The sequence below is a fragment of the Lepisma saccharinum genome, chromosome 6 (genome assembly GCF_977018435.1).
Source record: "Lepisma saccharinum chromosome 6, izLepSacc3.1, whole genome shotgun sequence".
In the NCBI taxonomy this organism is placed as follows: Eukaryota; Metazoa; Arthropoda; class Insecta; order Zygentoma; family Lepismatidae; genus Lepisma; species Lepisma saccharinum.
The window spans coordinates 71,263,230-71,279,881 of record NC_139234.1 but is presented as its reverse complement, the minus strand read 5'-3'; the positions used below and the strand labels follow the sequence as shown (position 1 = coordinate 71,279,881).

Below are 16,652 nucleotides of genomic sequence, written 5' to 3'. Positions count from 1 at the left end.
ATTCTATGCTTAATAAAAAATATCAGTTGGGTTCAACACTGTGCTTTGAATGTGTGTGTATGTGTGTATGTGTGTTAATATTTTTGGCTTTGGTATTTATATAAAATTTCTTGGGGTTCAAATCAAAACTCTATACTGGATAAAAATAGCAGAAATAGGCCACAACTTGGCCACAAGTGGACCAGAAGTAGGCAAACCGGAAGTGAACCGGAAGTAGACCGGAAGTGGACCGGAAGTAGACCGGAAGTGGACCGGAAGTAAATATGTGTGGGTGGGTGTGGGTGGCCTAGTTTTAAGTAGGCCACAAGAGGGGCATATTTTTAACAAATTTATGGACAACAATCTCACAGAAGTGCCTTTTGTAAGTATAGGCAAATCAATCTGAAGGGGGTCATACTTTCTGAGAAATTCCCGAAGGCATTTTTACAAAAATCTTTGATTAGGCAGGGTTCCACACTTGAGCAAAAAGCTCATATGGCCATGTTGAGCTTGTTTTAAGTATAGCCAAATCTGCTTGAGGGGGGTTCATACTTTCTACACTTGTAAGTGGTGCTGGTTATAGGTACTTTCCCACTACTTAAGGCATTGTAGCATTTGTTGTTTGTTGTGTGTGTGTGTGTGGGGGGGGGGGGATATTACATAGTTGTCGCGTGTAAAAATACACGTTGTCACAATCATATGATATTGCGTTTTTCTTTCCTTCTTCCTGGTGGAGTAATGTGTCTCTCGTATGCCACATGACATGATTCGTTCATTCCTCGCGTGTAACTGGGGGTATGCAACCGTGGTGAACTTTTCGGATTTTGTGTTCCGTGCTCATGTTTTGATGTTTGAGGTCGGGATGTGTTGTCTTTAACGCATTTCTCATTGTCACGGTCCTTCTTGCTGCGTTACATACCCTTTCCATGTATTGTTCTTGCTGGAAATCCCCAATTCCTTTGAGGACTCCATTGCGCATGCGTGCAGTGAACTTTTCATACTGACTTCCGGACTGAGCACATACGATTCCTTTATGATTCCCTTGGAACCGCCTCTCTATCTGTGATAGTATTCGTCCCAGTTAGGTGTGACGTTCACTTTGTCACCTTTTGCGAGGCTCCTATCTCGGAAACGAAGCCTCAGTCGTAAAAATGGAACTCACACTTTTGGCTTGTTTTCGTGTGAGGAATCACCTCCCAAGCGTTGTAAACGACCTTTAGAAACACCCTGTATATGTATGTATGTATGTATGTTCCGGCACAACTCTCGAACGCCTGAACCAATTTCAACCAAATTTGGTACACATATCACTTACAATGTGGAAATAGATACTGCAAGGGTAAGACACCCCTGGCATTCATAGGGGTGAGGTGGGAAGGGTTGACATGTAAAAATAATCGAAAATGACCGATATTAAATTCCGCACAAATCAGCTGTGACTATGCATCCGGCACAACGATAGTGTTTCTCGGGTTGTCTAATATTAAGGCTGATACGAGTTTTCTGTTGCGAAAACGACCGATATTTGTGTGGAATCCATAGTTTTCAGGGTTGCTAAGCTAATTGGTGACATTCAGGATGAAATAAAATTACTTACATTACACGGTATAGTTAGAATTCATTATTTTCCTGTCTAATGGAAGATTGGGATAAATAAATACCCGGGCAATCAGCTAGTATTAAATAAAGTAATGTGGCCATTCCTCCCATCCAGGACGATGTCTGAAGCATTAATTTTGTGCAATAACTCGGGCCTAATGTCACGAATGCAGCGTTCGGTGTTCAATGTTAATGCATCAAGGGTTCGTGGTCTGTTTGCATAGACTATAGATTTCAAATAACCTCACAAAAAGCAATCTAAATGAGTTAAATCACAACTTATTGGAGGCCAACAAATGGTTGCATTTCTTAAAATTATCCTTTCACCAAACCGTTCTTGCAATACGTCGTTAGGGGCATTAGCAGTGTGACATGTGGCACAGTCTTGTTTGAACCACATGTCTTCCAAATCAATTTCATCTAAATTTGGCCACAAAACATCTGTTAACATCAATCGGTACCGCTTACCAGTCACTGTAAATGCATCTCCTACCACGTTTTGGGGGGGGGGATGATCCGATCCACCATGCCATAAACCACACCATGCAGTGACCTTTTGCGGATGCAAGGGCTTCTCGTGAATCTCTTGTGGATTGTTTTCACACCAAAAACGACAATTTTGTTTGACATATCCACTTAACCAGAAATGAGCTTCATCTGAGAAGATAATTATTTTCCCAAAATTATGATCCGTTTCAAAAGAACGTCTATTTTCATTTTTTTTTTTTTTTTGATAATAGCAAAACGTTCGTGAAGCGTGTATTTAGCCATGATGAATTGTCATAGTATACTAAACACATGACAACTAGTGACAGTTAATAACATTTGAATTATAGTTGCTAGTTCATTTCAAAATCATATAATTTTTTTTTGGAAAACCCTTTACATTAATATGCTCCCTTGAAATTAAATATTAATTAATTATGGCAATGGCATATCTCTGAACGCACGGCCGTGAAAATAGGCGACTGTCTAGAATTGCGCTGTTACGTTGGAGCACAACCCTGTGTGTCTGATGCTCGAACTAGGCAACGCATCCCGGTTGACGTTGCCACACAGTGCGCGCGGGAACCAGCGACTTTTGTCCCGCTCTCGCTTTGCTTTCCCCTTATGTGGTACAGTACCAGCGCAATTCTGCCCAACCACCTATTTTCATGGCCGTGCGTTATGGCTTGTTGACAAATATAAAGTCGGGTTTAAAATAGTTGGTAACCAAAAACTGAATCTAATGAACTCTCGAGGCCCGGTACTGGACCACAGCCTTGCAGTTGAGGAATACTTAAAAAAGTCTTTCTCTCAGTAAAATTTTGTTTAAGTCCACTTTACGCTCAGATGTCCTAATTGGGATTGGACCTACAGCTTAGAATGTGACAACCGCTGCCTCCACTGAGGATTGAACCTGGAGCCTCTGTATTACAAGGTGACATCATTATTTTAAACCGCCATGGAGAATCATTATTTTCTATTTATCCGGCCATTTTCGAACAACATTACTCATAATTATAAGTTACTTTTTCTTGGAAATCAGCCTTCATTTTGGCATATTTTCGTACCCCCATCAACACCCCTTGGGTACGCCACTGAGTGGGACGCAACTCCCAGAAAAGAAAATATCTTAGTTTCAGAAAACTTAAGGTGACAATGGTGAGTTCAGTCGGACATTTGATCCTGAAATGTTGATCCTAAAATGTTTCATATTTGAAGTTTTCCTTGCAACGCCACCATCAACCGATCATTTACTATCTGGACATATACAGTAGTACATGTGAAATATGTAATGTAGGGTTAATATTAATTTTCTAGGTGACAATGCCCCCACCGGAACCCCCGCGTTTGCCTCCGTTCCGGATTTTCATACATGTGTGTCTAAACGAACTTTTGCGATTTGATTTTGCCTCATTGAATCCTTGTTTCTTCTCTTCCAGGTGAGTGTCGTAAATGTGGAGGGAGAAGCGAATAATATACTTGCGAGAGAGGGTGAGTACTTGAAATGAACTAGAAAGTTTATGAAACGGACTCGCGCCAGAGCAGTGTGGTTTACTTTCGAGGCGCCAGTTCACCTAGTATTTCTGGGACTTCTAGGGCAGTCAAAGGCAAATTAGAGGTTTCTAAGTGTTGATTCCTTTACCAGAAATGTAGAATTTGTTATTTAAAAAGGGGAAAAGTATGTACTAAACATGCTCTATCGTTATATTATTTCATTTTATGTGAAAGCAGCATTTGAAAAAGGAAAATATGTATTAAATATGCTCTATGGTTGAAATATTTGATTTTATGTGAAAACACTGAAAATATGTAATTTTATGTGCTGAAAAATTATCAGAGGGTCCCAAAACACATGATTGTGCGCATACAAAATCTCAAAGTTCTGTTAGGCGTTTAAAAAATATACGAGTATGTTAATACATAGAGATCCGTACCCTAGTATCCAGAACAATCCCTTTACCTGCTATTCGGATACCCGAGCCAGTATTTGCAGCATTCATTCAGATGTGCCCTCCAAGCGCATTGCCTGGTTCGGATCCCACTTTAAACTGTAGGTCCAGTCCCAATTAGCCTATTTGAGCATAAAGTGCACTTCGCCAACGGATCGTTCAAACTTTTAACTTGTAACAGCCGACGGTCACTTTTTAAATACTATGTTCTCATAACTACGAGAATGTAAAGAGGTTACAAACACCGAAAACAGGGATAATAGTAAAATCATGTACACTAATTACTAAGATTTGGTACGGGAGCATCCAGACATACATGGTTTTATGCAAGTACCTAAATAATTATCATATTAACGCAATAGGAAACAGCGTTGTGGACTGAGCTGAGGTCAGGATAACAAGCACAAACAAAACTTCGTGGTAACCTTTGCTAAATCTGGTGATTTAGGCTAAATTACTTTAAAACTGTAGGATGGATTTGGTTAGAATTATGTTTCATTAGGTACTGGTGAATAATCATTTTGTTTGTTGCCTGGTGAATCAAATATTTGGTCAACAGCTCCTTTAATTTTTTAAACCATAAATTCTGTGTATTTGTAATTTCCCCAGTACTACAGTTCTCACTGACCTGAAAAACCTGGACAAGTGAGTGAATTTTAAACTTGTACCCCCAAAAATACGGATGTGTTGTTCTTGCCAGGATTTTTCTCTACTCATCTTATGATGAGAGGTATTCTGCATTTATAGTTGAATTTTGTTCATTTATTTTGAACAGTGTTAGATAATTTTTATTCTCTTGAATAGAAAGTGCAGTTTAACACTTAAAACTTGGTTAGTATAACAGGGTGATCTGGAAATTTATTTTGAAATTACTTTAAAACATTTATGTACTTTTTCTTGCCTTATTTTATACTTTCTGTACGCAGGGTAGAAACAGACGAAAGACTTGTCTTGTTACTGCAATAATCTTCCGGCTTTAGGAATGTCAGTTTAGTTAAATCAACTCTTCCACACAAACACTTCACCCCTTCGTAACAATCATGCCAACAATAGGAGGCTCAACGGGCACTTTGTTGAGTGATACCCGGATGCCAGTTCCTAAGCAGCCGCTAATTGTCTAATTTAACTTTCCCGTCCGTCTTCAGTGTTTTTTTTTTTTGTGTTATTTTTAATGGTGGTCTCCGGAACACAATAACCACCTGTTGGATGAAGTGGATGGATGGCCGCTTGTCCCAGAAGCCCACACAATGGATGCACAACCGCTACATTGTGCGGGTGGCAATGGGTGATGGATGGCTTTAGGGATCCGAGATGTGGAGGACAACAGCATTTCACAGGGGGAGAATGGCAGGCTAATGAATACAACGCAGCGACAAATAGATGAAGTGGTGCGCAATACGTCCACAAAAGACCTCAATCATGGAATCCTCTGAGATCTATCATTGATTCTAATTAGACAAGGTCCAAAAATTGTAGACCAGACAGACTTATTGTCCATGTCTTGCCTCATTCTCTCTCTACGCGTCGTGTCGAGAGTCTCTCTCACACGGGACGTGTCGGTGAATGCGATTTTCTAGGACTACACTAATCTTGGGCACTAAGTGTCTATCTCGTCTCGATTTCTACATAAGTCTATCTCGTCTCTATGGGTCTGGTGTCGTTCTCGTTTCGATTATTACAAGGCTGTCTCTGTTCATGTAATATCCTTAAAACCATAAGCTCTTGTAGTGCGTACTTCGAGTCGACAGCAGCCGTAAGCCATTCCTTGAAGCGTGTATTTCGGGACGTTTGGACATGGCACTAGCTCTGAATATGAGCCAGAAGCAACCTTTTGTTTTCTTGGATACCGCCGTGGTTTCATTCCTGTCGGTCAGTGAACATTGCAGGTGTCCTTGGCCAGATTTCCACGTTTATTCCGGTTAAACGATTTGGCGACAATCCCATTTGGGTCGCTACTGACCCAGTAGTCACACCCGCTGGCAGTTATCGGTTCATCAGGGCAACCGAGATAAATATTAAATGGATAATGTTGGCGCAAATTTCGTTCCCCTCTCTTTCGGTGTTAGTTTTCCAGTACTGAATTTGGGGTTTGTAGTTATATATAATGTTTATCTATCCGACTTACTTTCGATATTTTGTGGTTTCTCCTCTTTTCTCTTCGTCAATTCGTGTTTCCATTTATTCTTCCTCAGTTTTTACGTCTTCTCGTGTCTCCCTTTCTCCGTTTTTGCTCCTTCTCTGGTCGCCCTTTCTCCGTTTTTGCTCCTTCTCTGGTCGCCCTTTCTCGGTTTTTTGGCTCCGTCTCGGGTCGCCCTTTCTCGGTTTTTTGGCTCCGTCTCGGGTCGCCCTTTCTCGGTTTTTTGGCTCCGTCTCGGGTCGCCCTTTCTCGGTTTTTTGGCTCCGTCTCGGGTCGCCCTTTCTCGGTTTTTTGGCTCCGTCTCGGGTCGCCCTTTCTCGGTTTTTTGGCTCCGTCTCGGGTCGCCCTTTCTCGGTTTTTTGGCTCCGTCTCGGGTCGCCCTTTCTCGGTTTTTTGGCTCCGTCTCGGGTCGCCCTTTCTCGGTTTTTTGGCTCCGTCTCGGGTCGCCCTTTCTCGGTTTTTTGGCTCCGTCTCGGATCGCCCTTTCTCGGTTTTTTTGGCTTAGTCTCGCGTCGCCCTTTCTCCATTTTTGCTCCGTTTAGCATCTTTTTCTGTCGCTCTCCGCAGCTATTCCTGTACCTCAAGGCTTACGGGGAATGTATGTAGATGTAGTTAGAGCAACAGGGAAGGTGCTAATAAACTTTCGTAGTGCCGGTAACGTGTGCAAAAAACATATGCGGCGTAATTGCCCAAGCTATGTCCTTGTGGTAGCCATGTTAGAGCTCTTGATTTCAGCCAATCGCCTGGCTGTAAACATATAGCGTGATCCTATGACAGGCGAGTCGAGGAAACTTGTTTATGCATTTTTTCCCAACCTTCCTCCGTTAAGAAAGATTATCGGACGAGGACAATTATAGAGAATGCGAACTGTTTGCATTTGTGGCATCACCTGGAGGTGAGTGATAAGGTGGTTGTGCAATAAATAGATTTCGACGCCGGGTTATTGGAGACGGTCGCGGACATTCTACCTATCTTGTCTACAGTTACGTATTTCTTATTGTGAAAGTAACCGACGGAATCTTTTGAAATCACTGCCTGTTATTTTTAAAACTCGTATCACCAAGTATAGGCGGTAGGGATGTTTGTAGTAGATAATTTCCATGCCAGTTATTGGTATAACGATTATTCGTGTAATCGTAAAAAGTATGTGCAAACTTCATGCGACAAGGCGTGGGCAGCTGTTCTCGCATAGGTTGCTCCTCGGCCCCTTATTCGCTCTAAGATAACCCTAATGGTGTGAGGGATAGAAATCTGAAAATTCAACTGCCTACGTATAGTGACGTAATTGCGAAGAGGCTCAGGCAATAAGGACCGCATTCCTCCTAATGCATAGAGGAATTGAAATTTTCCAAGATTCTGGATTGAAAGTTTTTCCCTGCTTTCTGACAGTGACTTAGAGAGGTGGGTGACCAGACAATTAACCAAGGACTGTGTGCCCCTAAGATATACAGAGTAATAGAATTGTCCAGGATATTTGTTCTTTTCGTAATGGGTCACAGGAACCACGACGTGTGACGTCAGCAGCCGCTACATTATAAGTCATAGGCTAATTATTTGACCATTATCAGATTCTTCCGTAACTAATTAGCCTTGACGTAAAAACACGCGAACGTTCACAAATCTGACTGGTTGCAGTCTTGTCATTTAGAAAAAGCTGTTTTTTTTGTCATTGCTCAAGGGAAATTATCTCGAGTCGAGAAGTTTTGAAGAATTTTGATAACGAAGGGTAATGAAAACAATTTAACTTCCATCATTAAATCATGCATGTATCGGCATCCATATGATGAACGGCACATAAGGTCTGCATATAGTTCAGACCCAATGCATTAGTGCATCATCGAGAAAGATGCAGGAAAGTGCATCAAGAACATCATTTGATGCATTTAAAGTACAGATCGTCGTACAAATGCGCCACTTGCATTATGCGTATGATGCTTGATTTGATTTGTTGTTTAAGTCCACTTTATGCACAGTAAGGCTAACCGGGACTGGACCTACAGTTTATAAGTGGGATCCGAACAACTTGTACCTCGACCGGGTATCGAACCCGGGGCCCCTTGATTACAAGGCGAAGACGCTACCACTGCGCCATCGGGGAGGCCGCGTATGATGCACTTTGGTTTTCCCTTTACAAACTACACTATCTACCAAAAAGTAATTGGGCACCTATGATGGTGGTTAATTTAGTATATAATTTGAATCATTTAGTATCATTTAGTGGGACCACTAGTGGTTGTTCGTGGCACAATGAACTCACAGGCATACTGTACAATACTAGACAATGAAATGCTCTCAACCTTGTGGCGTTTTTACGGAATGGACCCCTGTTACTTTCAAGATGACAATGTTAGGTGGCATGTTTCGGAGGCTACTATGCAGTGGTATGCCGACAACAATGTTCACCGATTGGTCTAGCTTGCACAGAGTCCTCATCTCAATCCCGTAGAACACCTTTGGGAGGCTTTGGACTGGCGGGTGAGGTCTCGGGAGATGCGGCCAAATTCTATTGTCCAACTGAGTGAGATCTTTCAAGAGGAATGGCGGCACATTTTAATAAACGACCTCCACAAACTAGTTGAGAGCATGCCTGACAGAGTGGCTGCTGTTATAGCAGCAAGAGGTGTCTCCAAGAGGTTCTAACAGGGTTCGCACCACCAGACAACCATTTTGTACACGTGCACAATTACTTTTTGGTAGATAGTGTATATATTAAAAAAAAAAAAGAATCAAAACCAAACTGTAAGTCTGGTTTCTTGGCAAAGGCAAAAACACACTTTAGTGCATCAGTGCATTTCATTGTCTGTGTACATACAGTGGGATGCATAAGTATTACCGAACAAATTGTCCATCACCATGTTTACTCTGTTTTACTCAATGAGACCTTCAAGAATTGGAACTAAACTCGAAACAAGCTGCTAATAACCCTTGCACCAGCACATGTAAAAATCCATTCCTTAAAGACGCGTAGGATTTGTTATAATGAAAATACTCGTGTACGCCTTCATGGCGTGGTGCTATGCACAGGGGAACACTTTACCTTTTTTTTATACTTGTTCATCCCAATGTACTTCTTTTTTATACTTTCGCATATGTTGTGTCGTCCAGAGGTCGTGGCCTTGATTGTTCACTAATGTGTTCCAAATAAATAAATAGCTTATCAGTAGCGTACTAATTTTTTTTTTCGTTTTACGCTCGTTCGAAACTTGGTATAATGATTGAAAATTTACCTGAACTAAATTTATCTTACAGCTGAACGAAGATGAGAAGAATCTTGGCGAACTAAAGTGGACGGTCATTTCTTTTTCTTCTCTTGCTACCCCTTCACTTGTGCTCAGATACCTCCGTGTTGCCATACATTCTAACTTACCTACCACGTTTCGTGGTCAAACACTACGGTTTTCCCCTTTATGATGATACAAACACTTAGCAATGAATGTGTTGAAGAATGCCATACATTTTCAACGCAGGGGCAGTAAACTGCTGATTGCATTGCCCACGACACCGGAATTTTATCTGTTTGGTCAAGACGTACTGTGATTACTTCAGATATGTCAAGTTCATATCCACCCTGATTATTTATAAACAAGTTATATATTTGTTTATAGCAATTACAAAGTCATTCAGTTTTTCGAAGGCTCGTAGCGTCGAAGTGAAGCGTCAAATGAGGAAACTTTGAGAAGAGTTGTTTGCTTGAACGATCTCTGTACGTTGTAAACGTTTGTGCTGTGACTTGTTGTATATGTTGGTTGCAATATAAATTCGAGTTTTCGCAGCCCTACGGTCTTGTCTATTGCATAACCTACTGTGAAAAGTGCAATTGAACGGAGACATGTGGAAACCAGCGAAACCTTGCGACACGAAGCAGGTCATGTGCTCAAGGAATTAACGTTGGCCTTGACTCTTCGTGCTTGAGGTAATTACCCCATTCTGCTGCCTCATATCCTCCGTTTGTCTTCTCTTTGTGCTCCCTCCCTCGTTAGCCTTGATTGCTTCTTGCACGATCCAGGAATTTCTTTGTGCAATTCTGGAATGCGGGAGTTCCATTATTTACGTTGCGCATGAGTACAGCCGAAAGATGTTCCTTGTCACTGCCCATAATCGTGGATAATGTATAACTCTGCATGCAACTCTGCGTTTAGCAGGGTCACTCAAAATGTGGATATACAGAAACTGACATCGGTATTTCAATATACCGAGAAAACCATTATTTCGGTAACTTGGGTATTTTCTCAAGGGATGGTATCGAGACAGTCTCGGCCGTTTGTCTCGCTGCTCGTGTGTGTGAAGAGGTTTCTTTTGTTCTCGGTGTTTTGTCGAATCGAAATATTATAAGCTACGTTGTAACTAGGGACGTGAAGCTTTCGTTTTATTTTCCCCTATATTTCCGTGTTATTTTTTTTATTGCAATTCGGTGTTATTTTTCGCGATTTAGGGCAACATTTCTGGAAAATTGAGACAAGTTTAGAGCCTCTCCGATGGCGCATCGCATCGCCTTGTAATCAAGGGGTCCCGGGTTCGATACACGATGGAGGCACATAGTGGTTCGGATCCCACTTTAAACTGTAGGTCCAGTCCCGATTAACCTTACTGTGCATGAAGTGGACTTAAAACACCAAATCAATCAATTAAGACAAGTTTCGTTTTAATGACAAAAAAATAAATTTAAGGCTTACTTTTGTGACAAATGACCAAAGTTCTTGCATTTGGAAAACATTTCATCACAACCGCCAAACTGCAAGAAATGAAGCGTGACAATGTCTTTTGAATCGAACTTTTACCAAGTAGGCTACAAATAACATAAGTCATTTCGCTTCAAGTAACTTTCTATTGCTCATTTTGCGGTGTTTTTCGCGTTAAAGTGCGAAATTCGACGTTATTCTGGAAAATTGCATAATTCGCGTTATTTTGCGATTCCGAAACACCGAAAATTTGCCTCCTTAACTTACCCAAGTACATTTTAAGCACTTTATTAGGCTTTCATCAACTTTCCGGTGTTATAGTTTTAAAAAAAACTCACGTCTCGAATAATAAGCGTATCGCCGCAGAAACAGTCGCAACACGTGAAGGCTATTAAGGAAAATAATTTTTTCTTCATGGATATTCTGTATGTAGCACGCTGTACAGGTTCATACGTATTACTAGGGAACGGATTTTAAGTTCCAGCTCCTTTCCAAAAATATACACTTAGCTGTTTTCATACCGATCGTTTGAGATATGCATTTTAGGACATGAAATCAAGTAAAATGAACACACTTTGTTGCACCTTTACGTGAGATTATCACATTTATCCCCTTTTTATCTCCTCTTTGTCATGCTACAGCACCTTTTCCCTTCCTTTTATTCATGTTTTATTAAAAAAAAATGACAAATGATTTTTTACTCTTCTTGAGCAGCTAAATAAAATACTATATTCTGTAGAGCAGAACGAGAGCTATAAAATGGTATTATACAATCAATGCAGCCCCAATAGTTCCCAAGATAATGTAGCAATACCCGCGAGAGAAAACACAAACTTCAACAAAACCTATTCGGCAGAAACACAGTTCTCTACGCGGTCCGCGCGCATTGTATACAGAAGGCGCAAAAAAAGAGATTGAACAAAGGAATTTTTTCAGCAACTTTTTTTTTCTTCATCTTTTTGAGAACATTTTCAGAACCTTTCTTTTACCTTTTCCCGACCATAATTTTGCACCTTAAAATCCTTTCCCTAATTATTACTATCAACAAACTCATTTCTGCTTAATTATTCCATTGGGATTGTCCAAGTCACACACAGTAAAGTAATTTTGGTGTTGGTAAATGTTTCAAATATCATACCATAGTCTCGAACGAAACCCAATCTATGACACTCAAGACACGATCTCGTGTAGATTTTACAGAGATCTATCGTTCTAGTCTCGATTTTTACAAGGTCGTCTCGGTAGCATCCCACATTGTAGGTATCTTCAGTAGTTCTGTACAAGTCTGTACAACAGCAGACGACGTTTGTGCATCGGCAACCGAGTCAACGTGACTGATTGGCGGGAAGCCAACAGAGATATTGTTAACACATTACAAGAGCCAGCATCTGTGGTGGAGTGGTCATTGCAACTCGCTGCGAAGCCAGATGTCCCATGTTGGAACACTGGGTAAGGGATGAGTGTAACATTGTCCGTTTCGTTCTCAATTTCATCATTCACTCCCATCGTTACGGTTAAACCAAGAGATAAGAAAGCAACGAAAGAGAGAGAGCCTTAAAAGTGTATGTTGGCAAGAGTACTTTTGCATATGGATTGTACGGAAACGCCCTTGTGAAAATCGAGACCAAGACTTTGGGTGACAGACTCTTGGTCTCGTTCAAGACTTTGCAAAATTGGGAAAATGTACGTAAACGAGATTCGTCTTACTGTGCAAATGCAACGTCTTACCTGATTATTTACGAATGACATATTTCGTTTATAAACAAAGTTAACCCATTAGTGGCAATTTGTGTGTCTGTTTATGTGAGCTAAACTTCATGGTGCAACAGCTCTCTAAGGGCCATGATCTGCAGAGCGTTTTTTCATTGGATGACACGTGTTCAGCGCGTCGGGCGTTGAGTCCCATCGCCACTGTTTTTCGGCTTCCGAGACCAGAACCCGTCACTTCTTTTCAAGTAGGTCACCAATTATCCTCATGACGCTGGGTGAACTTTTGTGGGCTCTCACCGGAAACAAACCCGGGACCGCGCTAACCATTAGGCTACACGGAATCCCGAGCCTGTGCATGTATTTAGAATAAAATCCAGGTTTTTCGAAGGTCCGTAACTTCAGAACAAGGTGTCAAATATGGGGGGAAAACTTTGTCAATAAATATGGTTTGTCTTGATGATCTCGATACACTGTAAAAGTTGTAGTTATGCGCTGAATATGTTTATACTGAATATCACAAGAGACGGCCTCCGCGACAGAGTGGTTATCACAGTGCGATGCAACACGAGGTGTCCTGGGTTCGAGTCCCGGGCTGGGCATGGGTGTTCTTTGCAAGTGTCCCAACATTAATTTCATCATGACATGCTAATCTTCGCATTAGCCAAAAGTGGGAGGAAAGTGAAGTAAAATAAGCCAAATAAATTAATCAATCCTAAGTGACGAGACTCACTTGCCATTCGAGACGTGAGACTAGAACGTTAATGAGACATTTCCAACTGGAGACAAAACCGAAAGACAGCAAGTTTGTCTCATCTCGATTCCATTTCTACTCTTGCACTGAATCCTTTGCTCAATACCGCGCCCACGTTTAAACATATCATCATTCAACCTCCCTCATTGCATTTATTTCTGTAGTTATTTTTCTGAAGCATAGCAGAATGCAGCCTGGGAAACTGCCTCAAAAACCCGCTCACCTTCTTCACGTCGTATTATGATAATTTGTCTCGTGCTCGCGGAGAAAGTAAACCGTTTTCGGAAAACTGGGAGAAAAAGCTTGTTAATTGCCCTGTCGTGCTCTGGAAGTCTTCCATACAGCTTTTAATCTTGTCCAAGGTAACGGTTCCTCCATTGTGGCTTCCTTCTTGAAATGCACGACATCGATATGCTGCTTCGTATCACGTTGTCCACTCTTGCCTTGCGACGTGCCAGCAGTCTGTGACACGTCTTGAATGACCAAAAGATATAGTCTAGTGTTGCAGCTGAATTTTCTCGCGTCTTTCTATAGGTTTTGATTTTTGAAAGTTGTTTTTTTTCACGCTAGGGTTATCTCAACGGATGAGAATTAAGCCCTTGAGAAAAGTCCTCCGACAGATTGCAATGATTCGGAGGCACCGTTTTGAACATCGTCGTCTAGTGACGTCGGCGCCGAATTCCTTCTTGGTTAGGTCTGTTAGGTTTAGTTCTCTTAGCTCACCGTAAATACACTGAAGTTTTTCGGGACTTTACCAAAAAGGCATTATTAATGCTAAGAGCTCTAAACCAAACATGCCTAACCTAACACCGAGAACATTTATCATGACGTCAGTAGACGACGGTGTTCAGTACGGTGTCCGATAAGTGAGACCAGTTTCAAGAGGTGTCCTTGTCAGAAGGCCCTCAAAACTTCTCTTCCACGTAGTACACCTCGGTAACTGCAGGGGGCTCTGGTATCTGGACCCCCAGCCAGCAAGTCCTGTGTTATGTTGTTCATTGATTTGGTTAATTTTGCCTCACTTTTCTGCGACTTTGGCTTTTGTTTATTTTGACGAGTGCAAGTAGCCTTAAGGATTGGTCACCCAATATTTTAATCCAACCAATCAGTTGTTGTGCAGGAATATTGCAAAATGGTCATACTATTCAATCAAACTTCTGTAGTAGTTAGTAGTTGTGTGGTCTAATTTGATGAACCATAAATACAGTCACTACATCTGTGGATGAGCGAAGTTGAGATTTTACCATTTGACACGCATGTGGCATTGTTTATATCAGTGGCGGCCGGCGGGTACTATGATGGGTAGTGCAACTTTTAATTTATCCTCGTTTGGTAACGTGGGGAACGGTATATGTAATATCGCACTAATTCGATTCATCTTCACTCACTATCCTATCTGTTATACACTGTAGGACACTTCCCTAAGAACACAATAATTCCAGATGCCAAGTCGAACAGGGAATTAACGCTTTGCTTTGTTTCTAACTCCTCCACACCAACAAGGCACATCCGCAACCAGTGTTACAAACAACTACAATATGAGCTGCGCTAAAACTAGAGTAGGACTGCTAAATCAAATGTGGATCTGAGAAATGCAATCTCCAAGCGAAATTCATACATCTATAAATATAGATTTTCTGCGTATTTTTTAAAAAAATATAAAAGTAAAATATCGTATGGTGATACAACGTCCAGTTGCAATACATGCGCATATCCGTGCATGGGAGAGGAGAAGGTGAGAGGAAGGGGGATATATCATTTCTTAAGGAACAAATCGGTAACAAAAAGTGTGGATGGCCCTTTAGACGCATTTATCTTGTATCTAAATGTTCACATAACTTTGGAAAGATACTATGTTCGTTTTTTACAAAAGTTGCCACAAAAGTAGATAGTACCTTTCTCACGAATTACTTCCCCAACGGGTCTTACAAATCAGTCATATTTAGCGACTTATCTCTAAAGGTGGCAACTATGTCAACGCTGCGAAAGTTCCCTCGTCATGCCAAGCGAAAACTGGATCGGCTGGTGTCTGACTAACCTCGGATTTTTAGGTTCTAAAAAGTGTGTTTTTAGGTTCCTAAAATAGGCTCTAAAAATCCTAAAATAGGTTTTAAAAACCTTAAGTTAGGTTCTAAAAACCTTACATTAGGCTCGAAAGATCCTGAAATAGTAGCAAAACGACTTAATTTGGTACAAAATTCCTGAAAAATATTAATTAGATACAATCCTTAAAAACAAAATTTCACAAGAACCGTAATAATCAAATATTAATTTTCTAAACAAATTTTCATTTCTTTATCATTTTCAAAATTATCTACAAATTATTATAATACTGCACTTGAGCTGTTAGAAAAAGTTACTTGTTGATATCAAAAATGAATTACGTATGTATAATTTGCTGCACAATATCAGGGTGGCTACTCACTTGGAATTCCTTGAATTCCGGGAATTACACGTGAATTATTGGCACCGCTAATTATGCTTGAATTATTGGCTCTGGAAATTATTCATGAATTTTGGCAAGACATGAAATAAGGTACAAGCGGATGTTTTATCTATTCCATTTTTTTCTGCGTGTACGTGAAAAATTGCAACTTTTATTAATCCTTATCCGATTATAAATTTATACATGTTTATAAATGGCCTGAGGCAAGTTTCTCTCAGTTTAGCTTTTGTTTCATTCATTTTTTTGAAGATGAAAAATAAATCTACACAGAAAATAAAACAATTTTCTCAATCCGTTTGCGGAGTTAGTTTCTTTTACAGAACAATCTATCTGACAAACGGAAGATTATTTCAAAATAATATATCTTGAAGTTGATTAGGTAAATTTTTTGTTACATTGGAATCATACAAACCCTTTATATTGTCAATATTTTTGTGTATGGAAAGTGGGGGAGTCGGTAATACGTAAGGTTGGAATAGAGAAAACATCTGCTTGTATCCTTGAATTTTTGGAAAGTTCACCTTAACCACGAATTATACTTGAATTTTATCATGGTCCTAGTGGCCACCATGAATCTTTTTTCATCCACATTCAAACTCCACCTTTTGTCTGTGAGGATCATTTCATGTGCTGAAAATTATCTTTCAACAGAAACATAGTCAGTAGTGCTAATTTGAATGCTGAAATATTACTTCGCAAGGCGTGAATGCCAAACAGGACCAAACTGACGCGAAAGTGAGCAAGGCCACACAGATCAGAAGTTTGCACTTGGAACTGTGCAGGCGGTAGAGACGATTGGGCGCCAAAACTGAGAATGGGGATGAGGACAGTTTACTTTATCTTAGTAGGCAAGGCTTAGCATTAAGGGTCTATAGTGCAGGGGTAAAAAATAGGGGGAACTGTCCTCTTTCGCCGC

At 40.6% G+C, this 16,652-nt stretch overlaps 1 protein-coding gene across 4 annotated transcripts in view; it reads left to right on the top strand.

Annotated features, from left to right (window-relative positions):
- The window catches only part of spin (lysolipid transporter protein spinster), a 160,258-nt gene that overhangs the window by 53,993 nt on the left and 89,613 nt on the right, over window positions 1–16,652 (top strand). Inside the window, exon 1 of one of the 4 annotated variants that reach the window (XM_083124127.1) lies at window positions 3,522–3,555. The exons of the other annotated variants lie outside the window; for them this stretch is intronic. The gene's annotated coding sequence lies outside the window, so the exon portion shown is untranslated. Of the gene's footprint in view, window positions 1–3,521; window positions 3,556–16,652 lie in introns of those variants that run through there. 4 annotated transcript variants of the gene reach the window in all.